This window comes from Rana temporaria, chromosome 1 (assembly GCF_905171775.1).
Source record: "Rana temporaria chromosome 1, aRanTem1.1, whole genome shotgun sequence".
Lineage (NCBI taxonomy): Eukaryota > Metazoa > Chordata > Amphibia > Anura > Ranidae > Rana > Rana temporaria.
The window spans coordinates 399,391,550-399,408,275 of record NC_053489.1 but is presented as its reverse complement, the minus strand read 5'-3'; the positions used below and the strand labels follow the sequence as shown (position 1 = coordinate 399,408,275).

The 16,726-nt window shown below is 44.4% G+C and overlaps 1 protein-coding gene across 4 annotated transcripts in view; it reads right to left on the bottom strand.

Annotated features, from left to right (window-relative positions):
- The window catches only part of TPM4 (tropomyosin 4), a 122,167-nt gene that overhangs the window by 31,013 nt on the left and 74,428 nt on the right, over positions 1–16,726 (bottom strand). The gene's annotated exons all lie outside the window — the stretch shown is intronic.

Below are 16,726 nucleotides of genomic sequence, written 5' to 3'. Positions count from 1 at the left end.
ATAGGATAGGATTTCTTTCAGATGGTTTTAAGAACTACAAACCAAGTTATTAGCACCGTCATTAAAGTAGGCAGCCTAATAAAGCAAAAAAAATTCCCCCCAAAATTCGCACAACTAATAACCACAAAAAAAAACTCATCTTTCTACCATCCCGAGTCACATAAAGCAGATGAACTCTTGGGAGAGTTATGTAATGTGATCCAATCAAACCTCATCATGGCATAGAGCCCAAAACTTGCAAAATTTCCAAGGAAATTAGTTCTCGGGAAGTTCAGGTGGAGAAAAGCACAGTCATAAATGTAATTATGCCTTTAGGTAGGTGACAGGATATCACAAAGCTGAAATTCTGAGGAGCGAGGTCATCATTCTCATTGTGAACCACAAATATTGTTCATTAGAATCAAATATCTTGTCAGATAAAACAATTCACAAAGCAGTATTTTAGCTGTATTTGGTGGTTTGGCCAGTCTGGCTTAAGATTTACAGTTAGGCTTCTGCAAGTATTAAAGAACCCTATTTGAAAAGTGAACTGTGGTGGAACACTTCAGTTGACAGGGGGCTGGGAGGTGAGGTCACCACCTCACTGCCTATTTAAACCCCAAAAATCCTGCATCACCTCACCACAAACAGTGTTTAGCGCACACACAGCTGCAGCGTGGCCCTATTTACGTGAATGGGGCCAAATGCGACAGTGGGTATAATTTTCTCTTTGTCTCTTGGCCATAGCATGAGTACAGCTCTAAACAGCTGCATATACTTTTAGGTGGGCAGTCAGGCAGCAGTAAAACTGGTCAACCACCTCTTTTTACTGACCTTCCCAGACACCTATGTTTACAAGGCCTTAATGAAAAAAAATAAGCCATACTAAGCTGGGTCTACTTTAAAAGTATGGATGCACCAATATAAAATCGGTCGACAAAAACTATTTGTCAAACAATAGGGTCGATGTTTTGCCGATAGGGAAAAAAAAAAAAAAATAAAAAAAAAAAAAATAAATTATATATTTATTTATTATGTTTTTATATAGAATTGTATTCAACTTTTTAATTATAAACACACACACACTAATATATATATATATATATATATATATATATATATATATATATATATATATATATATATATATATATATATATATATATATATTTATTACACACACATACAGAGTTTTACATGTACACCATAAAAAGGCAAAAAACAAAAAATTGAGGTTTATAATAAAATATGACATCTAAAACAGATCTGTAACTGCAGACAAAAATACTAGCAGTTAAACACCACACTTAGCTGATAAAAATGCAAACATAATAAAACATAAATACCGTAATTGCCGGTGTCTTGTCGAGCTGGTTCCTCCATCGATATGGTTCCTGCCTCGACTGCGCAGGCGTAGTAGGAGGCCACGGAAATCTCAGAGCCTCAACAGCTGATTGTCAGCTGAGACAAGCTCGCTCCCGCTGCCTGAAGCCTGCTTATACACTAGTACACACCGCTCTACACAGCAAGAGGTGGATGTGACATTGAGCAGTGCTTTTTTGATTGGTTATCCACGCCACTCTATACAGCAAGGGGCTGTATCACATCCACCCCTTGCTGTAAAGAGTGGCGAGGATACCCAATCAAAAAAAAACACTGGTCAATACCACATGCGCCCCTTGCTGTGTAGAGCGGCGTGTATAAATCGGCCATCGGGAGCGAGCGCGTCTACAGCTGATGAACAGCTGTTCACGCTCAGACGTTTCCATCGGGTCGGGAACCATATCGATGTTAGGAACCAGCTCGCCAGAACACTGGCGTATAATACGACTGTGCGTATAAGGCTGCATTCACACCTGAGCGTTTAAAAATACATTATTCCCTATGGAGATGGTTCACATCTCCACTGCAAAACGCCGAACGCCTGAAGCTCAAGTTCCGGACCCTTTTTTTGCGCGAATCGGGCGGTTTTGAGCGTTTCTATTTCCCATTGAAAGTAATGGAAACGCTCGATTCAAGCGACTAGCGCGACAACGAGCGTTTGCTACGGGCGTTTTGTCGCTTTGAATCAATAGAACATTTCACCCAGGCAGAAGATAAAAAAAAAAAAAAAAAAAAAAAAAAAAAATCTACCAACATAGCAACAAGTGATGAAAAGATGATCATTTTTCCTATTGGCTAAAATAAAAAACATTGAAGTACAAAAACGTCGGACGACGCTGTATGCAAACGCGCAAATGAGCATGAATATGCCGGAAAAAACGACCGAACGACCTACGCTCAGGTGTGAATGCAGTCTCAGACGACGCCCTACTAGTCTGTTTGGAAGCGGAGGGGTAGCCAGAACAACCGCTGACAGAAACAGGCTAAATACAGCCTGTGCTTTTTGTGCTTTTGGAACACACCATCTTCCCCAAAAGCACAAGTGATCACTAGCGATAGGTGGTCAGAGTTTAGGGGTGAGTGTACATCCATTTGGGGCACCTCTGAACACAGAGAATTAGAGCACCGATTATCTACGCACAAGCACTTTTCACAAAGTGGGACATTTATAATGATTGTTAGGTTTGATTCACCTATTTTTGTTTATGATGTTTGAATTTGCATCAGCCAAGCGTGGTGTTTAAAGGGGAGTTCCAGCCATTTTTATGTTTATTAAAAGTCAGCAGCAACAAAAAGTGTAGCTGCTGGCTTTTAATAAACAGGCACTTACCTGCTCCAGCGCTCCAGCGACGCGCCGGCCGGGGCTCCGCTCCTCTCCCCCCCTCCCCGGCCGGCGTCTTCATCTTCAGTGTGGGCACCCGGCCGTGACAGCTTTCGGCTTCACGGCCGGGCACCCACTGCGCATGCGCGAGCGGCGCGGCACTGCGCATGCGGCGCCGCGCCGTGTAATTGGCCAGGAGATCGCCTAGGACCTGTGACGTGTCCTAGGGGATCGCCTACAGCAGCCACTTCCTGAAGGCGATTAAGCTTAGTCGCCTACAGGAAGGAGGAAGTGGGACAGGAAGTCCCACTCGTGCTGAAGCCCCCACTCCCCCCCCAAAAAAAATTACATGCCAAATGTGGCATGTAAGGGGGAGAGGAGTGGGTTAAGAGGAAGTTCCAAATTTGGGTGGAACTCCTCTTTAACCACTTCATTTCACAGCGACGCTAGTCACCTCACATTCACACTGCTGCTGGCAATGGTTTGTTCGAGTCGTTTATTTTCTTTGGCAAAAAGTTTTTTTTTTGCTCAGCCAAAAATACTAGTCTATGTTATTTGTCAGGTTTGATGAATGGACAGCACAATGCCCTCAAGGAAGGAGGATCCTTCCTTTATGTCAGACAGGAAAATGGAAGGAAATAAATCATCGCAAGACTTCAAAACACAAGGGTATGGCCTTTTTACGTCACCCTCTGAATAGATGGTAAATGGGGGGGGGGGGGGGGGGGGGAGATGAGAAAGAGAAGCAATGTAGTTATTTATAACTTTCCGTAAGGGAACCTCTGAGAAATTTCATCTAGATATGACATGAGCCAGCATATTGGTTACCAAGACAAACACTGTATATTGTTGCAAACGGGAGCATTAATTCTAATGGAGGATTATTTCTAATCCCATCAGATGCAGTCACTGTTTGGATATTTTTAGGCAGCTGCTTGAATACAATAGCCAGCAGTGCAGATTCCCTCATCTTGCTATCAACTAATGAACCGTGTATAGTAAGGTGACCAGATTTTTAAAAGTAAATCCGGGGACATATTTTTTTTTTTACTAGTAAAGGCGGCAATCATCGACTCTCCGCCCGCCACCGCCCCCCCCACAGCCTGTCAACTCTTACTCTTCGGGCCCCGGCTACTACTGGGTGGGGAGTGGCGGAAGATCACTCCGCCAGGGAAGGCAAGGAGATAAACAAGCAGGCGGCTGGCCGAGACTTGAGCCAAGGCAGAAGAACATGCGAGCGGAGATGAATAGGCATGCACCCAAAACTGAAGAAATATTCACTCCATTCTGACCAGCACATGATCATCAGAAAGGGGCACAGATAATGGAAAAAAAATACACCCCCTAAGCTACTAGGCGCGGCGGAGCGGGGTAATTCCATTTTTTTTTTATTCTGCACTGACTGTCTTTGAAATTGCCTGGACCCTGTTCAAATCCAATCCGGGGACAAACTTCGTCTGGGGACAGTGTCCTCAATCAGGGGACTGTCCCCTGAAACCGGGGATGTCTGGTCACCCTAGTGTATAGCCAATGCAAACTGGCACCAACCATGATTCTTATCCAAAGGCGATCGCAGTGTACATGGTCCACAGCTGAGGAAACTATTTGCTTGCCGATTTTCCGAGAAATTGTTACTGCCGTCCAGGGTACCAGAAATGTCATGATAAAAAAAAAAAAAAAAACACACCACATACATGTGTTCAGGCTTCCCAGCACTCTTACCCGAGCCCCAGGCTGCATGCTCTGCTGTTTTTTTCCCCTCTGGATCAACTGTGGTTATAGAATTGGGTATATGGGATTGTACGATATTTTTATTATGGTTGAACTAGATCAGGGATATGCAATTAGCGGACCTCCAGATGTTGCAAAACTACAAGTCCCATCATGCTTCTACCTCTGGGTGTCATGCTTGTGGCTGCCAGAGTCTTGCTATGCCGCATGGGACTTGTAGTTCTGCAACAGCTGGAGGTCCGCTAATTGCATATCCCTGAACTAGATGGACTTGTGTCTTTTCTACCTGACCAACTATGTAACTCCTGACCGTTTCTCTGGATAATGCCGATTGGCCATGTTCTGATCACATGTACACTCCCAATATAAAAAAAAAAAAAAAAAACTAGCACCAAACTGAGCATGTGCAGAGTGACTCCAAAGGCTTTGTCTTATCAGGAGATGGATGGGGACAGTGGAAGGAGGAGGATCAGACAACAGAATAAACAGCCTTTTTACACAACCCCTAATGCCGCGTACACACGATCAGGCTTTTTCCCCCCCCCAAAAGCACATCGGTATTCAATCGGTGCAAAATAGAACATGTTCTATATTTAAACTCTGATGGAATTCATCGGAATTTCCAACGGAATTTCTCCGATGGGGCATACACACGGTCTGAATTTTCGATGGAAAAAAAGTCAGTCGGACTTTTTCCATTGGAAATTCTGATCGTGTACGGGGCTTTAGGTTCCACAGCGAGTATAACAAGCATGCTTTACTGCATATACAGACTGATTTTACTGTAGTGGATTTAGTAACATTTTAAAGCAGAAGAAAAACGCATTCCAATTTTCCAAAAACAGTTACATTCAAGGCATGCCGTGAATGAGAGCGATCACAGTTGCTTGTTCTCTCAACTGAACCATCAAGCCTTCAATGACTAGTGTCATAACTGATCACATGCGACTACCATGGCCACTACATAATCAAACAGACCAAGATGGCAGCTTCCATGGCTGGAAATTTAGGATGGTTTAGCTCGCTTCAGATGTGGGAAATGTGCTGGAGGGGGATCATGGATTGCATACCAACATAAATGTCATACCAAAACAGATGTTAAAGACGACCACAGGAGGACAGCTCTGCCCTATAAAACAAACTATACAATTTATGTCTGATGTCTACAATGACAGGCTTGGGCTGTGTGTACCACATTCTCTCATTCTGAATGAGCTCATGTGACGATTCAGTATTAGGAATGTACTGCTAAAACAGGTATAGTCTTTTGTTGTCTGCCAGGACGACACTGAAGTGTTAGGACATGTCAGCTTGTCACCGTAATTGCTTGGATGCTGTGTAAGCACTGGCGTCCTATTAATACAGGGATACCACCACAAGTGCTCAGAGACTAAACGATTTGTACTGCAACCAGTTTAACATGTCAAATCCAATGCTGGGTTATTATATAGGGCTCTCATTTCTTCTGTGTTCACCAGTACAGAAACTAAGGGAGATCTCTGCCAAAACAAAAAATATTAAAACGGGGTAGGCAAACTTCTGCCCTCTGGCTTTTGTGGAACTACAAGACCCATGAAGCACTGCAAGACTGACAGCCACAAGCACGACTTCAGCTGTGCAGAACTACAAGTCCCATCATGCATCTGGGAGTGCCAAAGATCGCCTACCCGTAACCCTTCCAATCCAGTTTGGCTGCTGTTCCACTAATGCACCCACATGTTACATAATAAATAAAATGTTGTGAAGGAAGATAGTAAGACCCCTTTCACACGGAGAAGTTTTTCAGGTGGTACAGCGCTAAAAATAGCACCTTAAAAACTCCTGCCCAGCCTTCTCAAAGTGCAGAGGCTCATTGCAAGGCGGTATTAACTCTTTATCGGCCGCTAGCGGGGGTTAATACCGCACCGCTAGCGGCCGAATCCCACGGCAATTCCAACGGTATAGTGGCGCTATACCGCCACCGCGCCTCCCGCTCCAGTGTGAAAGGGGCCTAAGTGGCAGTTGTAGTTTTTGTGTCAAAGCCTATGGATCTCATCTGGTGCCGCGATACTTGTGGACACTTCCGACACCTGTTTGCACTTACAGGAAGCTTGAGCAGGATCCAGGAGCCCTCAGGTCTTATATGGAGTTCACAAAGATCATGCAATGGAATGTACAAGTCCTATTAAGCCTCACCACTTTACATTGTGGGAGGTGGTATAGCCTCTCAAAAGGAGTTCAACGGGCTTCCAGATTTTGCCGGAGGCTCTTTGAAGCTTGCTGTGAATACATAGACACTGGAGGGCGTCTACCATCATGTCATCAGAATGTTAGACACATATGGAACTTTGTTGAATTCCTGCTGAAATTTGAGACACAGGTGGTATTGTCGGCATCATATGGGCACAACAAAATGTAATAAAAAAAATTTACTGAGCCGAGTGGAAATTAGCAGCTGAACAGTGACTGCAGCAACCGATTGGATTCAGCCACTGTTTGGGTATGCAGACAGCCATGGTCCAGCAGGGACAAGCCAAATGGGCATCAGTGTGGGGCTTATCCCACTTGGGAGAAATTGGTTATTTAAATTGACTTCTGTCGAGAGGACATGTTGGAAAATGTTCTGAAGATTGGCTGCTGCAGCCAATCAGTGTAGTCTGACAGCGGCAGTCGCCAATGTACATGAGGGAGGGGGAAGGCACATTTTGACACCACCAAGTTGACCAACATTTGGGCATAACAGTGGTCACTTGGAGGCTCCTGCAGGTATGCTCAGACACCTTCTCACCCCCAATAAATTAACCATTTTATTACTTGCTGTTCCCTTTAAAAACACCTATTATGGCAAAAAAAACAAAACGCACTCTTTTTTAAAATTGTGCCTCTTCGAAAAAACACATGGTACCATAAGTTTTGATAGGCGCAAACGCATTTTGCTAAATGCATAGGGGTACCATTAGGTTACTTTGACACTGGGTCGGGGGGCATTAGCAGTAAAGCGCCACCAATTTTAGAGGCGCTTTACCACTGTTATAGCAGCATTTTCGGCCACAAGCAGGATGCCTTTGACCCCCGCTAGTAGCCGGATAAAGGGTTAAAAGCACCACTGCTGAAGTGCTTTGCAGGCGCTTTTGGCAGCGGTGCCCAGCGATTTCAATGGCAGGGGCGGTGGAGGAGCAGTGTAAACACCAATCACGCACCGCCCAACAGATGCTGCTTGCAGGACTTTTTCAAATGTCCTGTAAGCGCACCACCCCAGTGTGAAAGCACTCGGGCTTTCACACCGAGGCTGCAGGGGAGGCGTTTTTCTGGCGCCATTTTTCGCCCTTGAAAAATGCCTCAGTGTGAAAGTAGCCTTAATGCTACCAACACATGTATGCAAAAAGCAGTGCGTTTGTGTGCAGTGTGAAAAAAAAAAAAGGTAATTTTTTACATTGACTGACAGAACAGGTCAGCCCGTTCACTTGAATGAGCTGCACGACACGCCTGCCTGCACCTTTTTTCGGACAGCGAGACTTGCGTTTTCATGCAAGAATGGTACCTGCATTTGTGGTGCCATTAAGAATCAATGGCACTGCAATGTCGCTGGTTTTTTTTTGCTCATTGCAGGAACACGAAGGGTGATATGGGGCCTAAAAGGTTGCATCTTCTGTTATTTAAGCAGATATCTCAGCCTTGAGAATTACTTGCAGCCTACACACAGACCCCTAAGCCAACGTGTAGGCTTTGTAAGAGACTCTAGGGTTTATATTCAGCAATTTTCTAGAGGAGACATGTCTCACCTTCCTTCAAGTATCACTTATGATTATCCATCCTGCATGGATTCTAGAACTAGGATGTACCGGTACATGGTTCTTGATTTCTGCCAAAGATTAGATTAGGCCGCACCTACCCTAACTTGCGCATGGATGCAAATCGCTGAATGCGACGTGTGCACTCAGGGACTTGCACCCATGTGCGAGTTTACCCAAGTACGGCGTATAGCTGTTTATTACTATGGGCAGCTGTGTCTTCCAGGCACGGAAATATGCCCACAATTTACACTGTAAAGGCCTTGCGCACATGGGCGCATGAGGCCTAAAGAAACCATTTCAAAGAAGAATTTAGTAGTGTGCAATTGGCGACCTTCATCGGAGGTCTGGCTTAAATTTTGATGGTTTTGGAATGGGAATCGAATATACAGTGAATTCGGATGCATTTGTTGAATGCATGTTCTGGGTTTGTGATGTGTTCAAGCCAAGCAGGTAAACATTTTGAAACAGAGCTCCTCCATGGCAACCCGTACATTTATGTTGGCTGAGGTTCTTCATTTTGACAGTAAAACAATGGGTGAGGGGTTAGCAGCAGAAGCCAGACAGAATTGATTTGAGGGCTGATAATAGTACTTGTAGGGACAGCAAGCTACCAGTTTCTCCAGCACCATTGTTCCCTCAGAAATGTTTTAGGCCAGGTCAGGAGTGATTGATCAGACATGTGCTCCACTTGCCTCAAGGATGGGCAGATCTGTTTGCTCATTGTTCCCAGAGACTAGAAGAGTAGATAAGGCAAGAGTACATAGTTTTCTAGCATAATCTGCTGCATTAAAGTGGCTCTAAAGCCTCAGGCTGGGTTCACACCTATATGCGAATTGGATGTGGTGTTTTACCACATCCGATTCGAATGACAGGAGATTGTGACCGGCTCTCTATGGAGCCGGTGTCTTGTCGAGCTGGTTCCTCCATCGGATAGGTTCCTGCCTCGACTGCGCAGGCGCGGCCAGGAGAGGGGCATGCGCAGTAGGAGGCCACGGAAATCTCCGAGCCTCAACAGCCGATTGTCAGCTTAGACGAACTCGCTCCCGATGCCTGCTTATACATGCCGCTCTACACAGCAAGGGGCGGATTTGATATTGAGCAGTGCTTTTACGATTGGTTATCCACGGCGCTCCATACAGCAAGGGGCGGATGTGAGACATCTATTTTATTCTGAAAACCATCATCCAAAAAAGGACAGCTCAATATCACATCCGCCCCTTGCTGTAAAGAGCAGCATGGATAACCAATCAAAAAAGCACTGCTCAACATCACATCCGCCCCTTGCTGTGTAGAGCGGTGTGTACTATACAGTGTATAATCAGGCATCGGGAGCGAGCGCGTCTGTAGCTGATGAACAGCTGCTCCCGCTCGGAGTTTTCCGTCAGCTCGGACTGCACCTGCGCACTCCGGAGGGAACCATATCGATAGGAGGAACCAGCTCGGCAGAACACCGGTTCACATATGTCCATTGCGGAGCGGCTTGCACAGGAACGCTGTGAGTCTTGGCTCCGTTTCAGGCAAAAATTCAGGGGTTTTTACCTTAAAGCCATACACAGAGCAAATTTCTTTCCTGCAACCATGGCCTGGAGCGCTGACGGGTGGACCCCAGAAAAGGAGAATCGGGGCTGCTCTGAGCAAAACCATTTCACAGAGTAGGGAAGTATATGCTTGTTAGACTAACAAAAAATACACTCGGCCCATACTCTCAAAAATAAAAAAATATAATCAAATACAGGCATACCCCGCGTTACGTACACTCGCGAGTACGGACAGACCTGCGAGTGCACTAATCCCACGCCATGCACCCGCACTAGACGGAACTGAAGCTCCGAGCATGTAGCCTGCCTGTTCCAGTGTGCTCTTCCTGTATCCTGGCCGCCTCCCCACCTCCAGTGACATCACATCCACTCCAATCCGGCTTTTTTTCCCCCTCCCTGCAATCTGTAGAGAGCTCTATGTTGTTTATCTACAGAGGGTTCTCCTCTGTCATTTACTCAGCCGATTGGTGGGTTCCACCCATAACTCATTGGCCGGGCCCTTCTGATTGGCTTGTGCTGTAACAAAATGACAGCACAGCTGGGAAATCCCAAATGACGTTCATGTACGCGATTTTGGGCAGTGCGGCCACCCTGCCGCAGTATAAGTGCAGTCCTGAAACGGTTATGGCTGTCCATACATTATACAATGTTCCTTTGAATTTACCAAACCCATATAATGAGGAAACACCAAACAGTTGTATGCAGTTAGACAGGCCCTTGCACTACATACAGTAGTTGAAGGTAAATCTAAAGGAAATTGAATAAGAAAATTGTATAACGTATGGGTAACAATCTTTCAATAGATGGAGGTCCGGTTTTGACCGGATCAGATGAAATTTTCAGAGTGTATGGCCATTTTAAAGCAGGGTTACGGGCATAATTTTTTTTTGCAAGCTAAAATTAATCACATTAAATAGTCCCTAAAACATTAATAGTTTCCCAATCGTTCCAGAGATCATTGCAAACACTTGCCTTATATCCTCCAGCTCATGTTGTGGCCGCAGCCATCATATGTGTGGGCATGTGAAGCCCAGTTCGTTTTCTTCCTGGTTTTCAGGGAGAGGTGCATGCTGGGATTTTTAGGCACAGTAATGCCCAGAGACTCCTGGGAAATGAGCGTCATCATTTCCCAGGAGGCAATGGGGTCTTAGGACAGGAAGTTGAACCACCTAGAGCCAGGAACTAGGCAGATTACAAAACATGCCTAGTAGCAGCCAGATAGAAGCGAGAAAAATAAAAAATTATGTTTTTTACATTAAAGGCAAGCTGTTCATTTTTAGGGGGGGAACTCTGCTTTAAAGGGGAGGTTCACCCTAAAAACGACTTTCTAGTATTACATTGGCCCCCCACATTACAATACAATTATGCCTATTATGTCTTTTTTTATGCTGTACATACCTTGGTACAGCCAATTCACCTGTGGCTTCCGGGTTGCGAGTCCCGCGGGAGCGGGCGTTCCTAACTTGCTGGTGATTGAAGTGATGACAAAAAACGAGCTCCCCCCGTCGCGTAAGCTGCGTCACGATTGGCGAAAGGAGCCGAACGGCGGGTCGGCGCTATACTGCGCACCGCCGTTCGGCTCCTTTCGGCAATCGTGATGCAGCTTACGCGACGGGGGGAGCTCGTTTTTGGTCATCACGTCAATCACCAGCATGTTAGGAACGCATACTCCCGCGGGACTCGCAACCCGGAAGCCACAGGTGAATTAGCTGTACCAAGGTATGTACAGCATAAAAAAAACATAATAGGCATAATTGTATTGTAATGTGGGGGGCCAGTGTAATACTAGAAAGTCGTTTTTAGGGTGAACCTCCGCATTAAATCTTCCATGGAGATACATGGCAAAACTGGGAAAGAGAAAGTGAATGTTTTCCTTTATTACTCTAGTATATAAAAAGAACAAAATGTCAAGTAAAGGAGGACAGTTGTTTCTTCCAGACGGTTGTGGACGCAGTTTGCTGGAAGCTCACAGGAGGGGGAGTGGTATTCTCACAATGTGGAAATGGTTTGGGAACACATTTCATACATCCTGTTTCCAAGTTAATAAGCAACTCATTGGGAGCGCTCAGTGCAAAGTTTGGTAGGAAATGAGTGGACATATACAATGTCATTTGTAACAAAGTATACAGCCATTAAGAGACCCTGTGTAGTAACAAGCATCAAAGGGTACTTAGACATAACCGTGATTAGCACACCCAGGAGTCATTTTACGTTAATGCAAAATACACCATTCATACAGGAATAGATCCCAAGTATTATTCTGCAATAGGTACGAGGTGTACACAACACTAAACACAGTGACCAGAGGGGGCTGTACACATTCTATAGCCGCCAGGATTTGCTTTGTGGCCAAAATGATTCCTCCGATGCGTTGCAAGCAGCGCGGTGATGGAAGGCTCCAGTCACACTTGTGCGACTCCAAAGTCGTGCAATTTCCATTGCAACTTTGGATGGGTGCGACTTTGACTGATGCACAACTATTGCATTAATAACATTAAGGTGCGACTTTTGCAGTCTTCGGCACTCAAGTCGCATCAAGGTAGTGCTGGAACCTTTTTTAAGTCGCTGTGTCTCCAAGTTGCATACATTTGAAATACATGGGCTGCGACTGTATGCAAAGTCACATGACGTGTCGTGTAAATAGGGCCTTACAGGAGGTAAAACAAACGGTGATCTCACCTATCAGCCGCCAGTGAAAAAATAAAAGATCAACTGCGGTCCTCTCTTCAGAGGAAAATGCAAATGTAAAATGAGTCCTACGAGCAAAGCGCAGTAACCCAAGGCAACTGACCAACCTTCAGTTTAATGGACACTGCGCTTTATTGGATACGCCAGTATATGGGGTTGTTAGGCCAGTCATAGACAGAGCAATTTTATTTCCTGCATCACAGGTTGCAGGAAAAATAAAAGATTTCCTTCGACTTTGGATTGGGGCCCAGAGGAGAGGTAGAGCCGGTTCACACTGGGGCGACTTGCATTGACTTCTATACAGAAGTCATTTTGCAAGTCGCCTCTGAAGTTGTCTTCAGGACGCCTGGCTGAGTCGCCCCCAAAGTCGTGCCGCCCCAGTGTGAACCGGCTCGTAGATTTAGACGTACATCTAACTTTACATTAAGGGGTAGATTCACGTAGAATGGCTTATTTTTATGCGGGCGTAGCGGAGATACGCCGCCGTAACTTAGTAAAGCAGGTTCTGTATTCGCCAAGAACCTGCGCCCTAAGTTACGGCAGCGTAGCGTAAATCTGCCGGCGTAAGCGTGCCTAATTCAAATTGTGAAGAGGTGGGCGTGTTTTATGTAAATAAAACATGACCCCATGTAAATGAAGTTTTTGACATGCGCCGTCCGTGAAAGTAACCCAGTGCGCATGCTCCAAATTAACCCACAAAAAGCCAATGCTTTTGACGTGAACGTAAATTACACACAGCCCCATTCACGGACGACTTACGCAAACGACGTAAAAATTTCAAAATGCGACGCGGGAACGACGTCCATACTTAACATAGGATACGCCTCATATAGCAGGGGTAACCTTACGCCGGAAAAAGCCCAACGTAAACAACTTAAAAAAATGCGCCGGGTGGAAGTACGTTTCTGAATCGGCGTATCTACCTAATTTGCATATTCCTCGCGTAAATCGACGGAAGCGCCACCTAGAGGCCAGCGTAAATATGCAGCCTAAGATACGACGGCGTAAGAGACCTACGCCGTTCGGATCTTAGTCAAATCTATGCGTAACTGATTCTAAGAATCAGGCGCATAGATACGACGCCGCACACTCAGAGATACGCCCTAAATCTGGCCCTAAAAGTGTTTAGTTGTGTAGATATTTGTGAGGACCAATCAGATTTTATGCTCGTATCCTCATTAGGATGGTCATGCACACTTTGATAAATGAGCAATTTCTTTTCCCCATCGCTCTCTCCCGATACGAATACTCAACAACCCATTCAATCAATATGGCACACGGGGAGGTGAACTTCGATCAATGGTTGGAAGACACAATGGCAGCTGTTTCCACCATGCAATCCCATAATCTGATCAATTAATAATACGATTGAATTCATGAACAAAGATCCTCAGTGCTGCCGATAGAAGCAATATGAGCAAGAATTCCTTCGTCCAGGACAATGGACACAATGTGTTGGAATCCAAAACTAAGTGGATCAGATGGGAAGTTATGCCCATTTCATAGTCTACCATTTTGATCAAATCACATGTCAATCAGATAGATTGGGCTGTGTATGACCACCATTCTGGAGATAACCCATCTAATTGTTCTGGAGACCAACCTCATCAGAATTGGAAGGGAGGGGGAAAAAAAAAAACAATAACAGCTTTGTCACTGGAACAGGAACAGAGGACCAATCTTCAGATGGGGACACTTCCAAGTGAGGCGCGTTTTCCCCTCTCACTTCCTGTTAAGATCTGCAGGTCAGGAAGTAAAAGGAAATCTCCCCAGCGGGACACAGATAGATTTCTTGCTAACAGGGCTTTCTACCTATTCTGCTTTTCAAAATAAAAAGGTTTTAGCTGCATAAGTAAAAGGCATTTAATACAATTTCAATGGAGTGAAGAGGGGTTAGAACCATTGTGAAGTTTATTTTTTATTGCTGTACGTGTCCTGATCACCAGTAATAAAAGTGACAGGAAATTCAAAATGAAAATCACTACCTGAACAAGACAAGGGGAATATTTAATTTTTCAACAAAAAAATTGGGAACCTCTGTTCTCATGAAAACTATAAAAAAGGACCAGTCACAGCTGAGCGCCTGAAGCTTCCAAAAAAAAAAAAGAAGAACTTCTTTGCAGCTCCATAAATGGGGCCAAAACCGGACAATTCTGTGCCTATACTACAAGTCACACGTATAAATGCCTTTACATTGCCTTGCTATGCTTATATCAAGTGTCAATGGAGGCCAATAGGGGAAAGGTAGCACTTCCTGTTGAGTCTACAAGACAGGAAGTGAAGGGAGATTTGCCTAATGAGACACAGATGGGAACAAAGAAAGATCTGACAGCAGTTGCCGTTTTTAAAAAATAGTTTTACATTCTACTTTGTACAGCCCCCTTTTCCCCCTGAACATTTTTATTATGAAAAGTGGAAATGGAGTTTAGAATACAGAAGAAAACAAACATTCAGTAAATAACAGAGAATAATCTGGTACTCCAATGATACTGTGACAGTCAGGGTCGCCATACATGTTACAATCTGACTACACAATCACATTTACCAAAACTATGTAATATGACAATCTACCTAAACTGTCCAACCAGATAGACCCTTATGTTACCGTTGTTGGTAGATCTAAGGCTTACCATCTGACTGTAGATTTACCAAAACGATGTAATATGGGGCCTACCTAAACTATCCAATCAGACAGGCCCTTTTACTACAGAGTTGTTGGTAGATCGAAAGGTCACCATACACATACAATCTTTGCACAATCTACTTTGTATTTACCAAAACGATGTAATATAAAGGACCTACCTTTACCATACAATCATCGGACAGGCCCCTGTACTACATAGTTGTTGGTAGAGCCAAGACCCACCATATACATTATAATCTTTGTACAATCATCCCCAAGACTCATTTCACACTGCAGCGCTTTTCAGGCATTTTAGCACTAAAAATAGCGCCTCTCATGCCACCTCAGTGTGAAATCCCGAGTGCCTTCATATTGGGGCGGAGTGCTTGTGGGATGGGAAATAGTCCTGCAAGCAGCATCTTTGGGGCGGTTTATACTCCGCCCCTGCCCATCTAAATGAATGGGCAGCGCCGCCACATGGGCGCTTTTAACCCTTTCTTCAGTCGATAGCGGGGGTTTAAAAGCACAGCTAAAGCGCCGCTTTACCGCTAGGCGCTTTCAGTGTGAAAGTCGCCTAATTCTATTAAATCTCTGTACTATAGGAGCCTACCCAAACTTTCCACTCACTCAATCTATACCCAATCAGGCCAGCCCTTGTACTACAGTTTTCGGTAGATCCAAAGCCCAGCATATACATTATAATCTCCTTACAAGCGACCTCACACCTGGGCATTTGCGGGCACAATTGCTGCGATTCAGCCCACAGTCTCAAAACGATGTGCAAAAAAAATGACAAATCGCACACTTGTTCAGGTACTATTGATTTTCAATGGCATATGAATCCGGGTGTGATTCTGCCATGATAAATTCTGCTAAGTGTTGTGCAATTTGTCTTTTTTCCACAGCGTTTTTGGGGTGCGGGCAGAATCGCAACGTGAATGGGAGACTTAGACCTACCAAAACTATGTAATATAATAAAAAAGGACCTACCCAACCTATCTGGATCCAATCAGGCCCCTGTACTACATAAATTGTTAGTAGACCCCTAATATATATATATATATATATATATATATATATATATATATATATATATATATATATATATATATATATATATATAAAAATCTTATTTTTTATACATATAATCAACCTTTAGAGCTACCAAATGTATGTAATATAAGGGCCTACCCAATCAGGCAGTCCCTTGTACTACATAACTGTTGGTAGATCTAAAAATGAATGGCACATGAATATAAGTTGTGCAATTTGTCATTTTTTCAGGATCGCAGGCAGAATGCGATATAAAAACGTACCCAATCAATCAGTATCCAATCAGGCAGGCCCTTCTACTACATAGCTGTTAGTAGACCTAAGGCTCATCCTATACAGGAGAATCTCTATAAACAATCAAAGTTTCGATCTACCAAAATGTATGTAATATAAGGACCTATCCAATCAGGCAGGTCCTTCTACTACATAGTTGTTGGTAGATGTAAGGCTCATACATGATATAATCTCTATGTATGGAATAGAAGGAGCTACTGTAAGCATGCAATGTGTAGCCAGGTCATTGTAGTACATGTAAAGGAGGAGATTGATAAAAAGGAGCTAACCCAGGCAGACAGTGTCCAGGATGAGATTGGAGAGAGGAGTGAGGCTGAGTACAGAGAGGAGAGGAGTGGAGGGA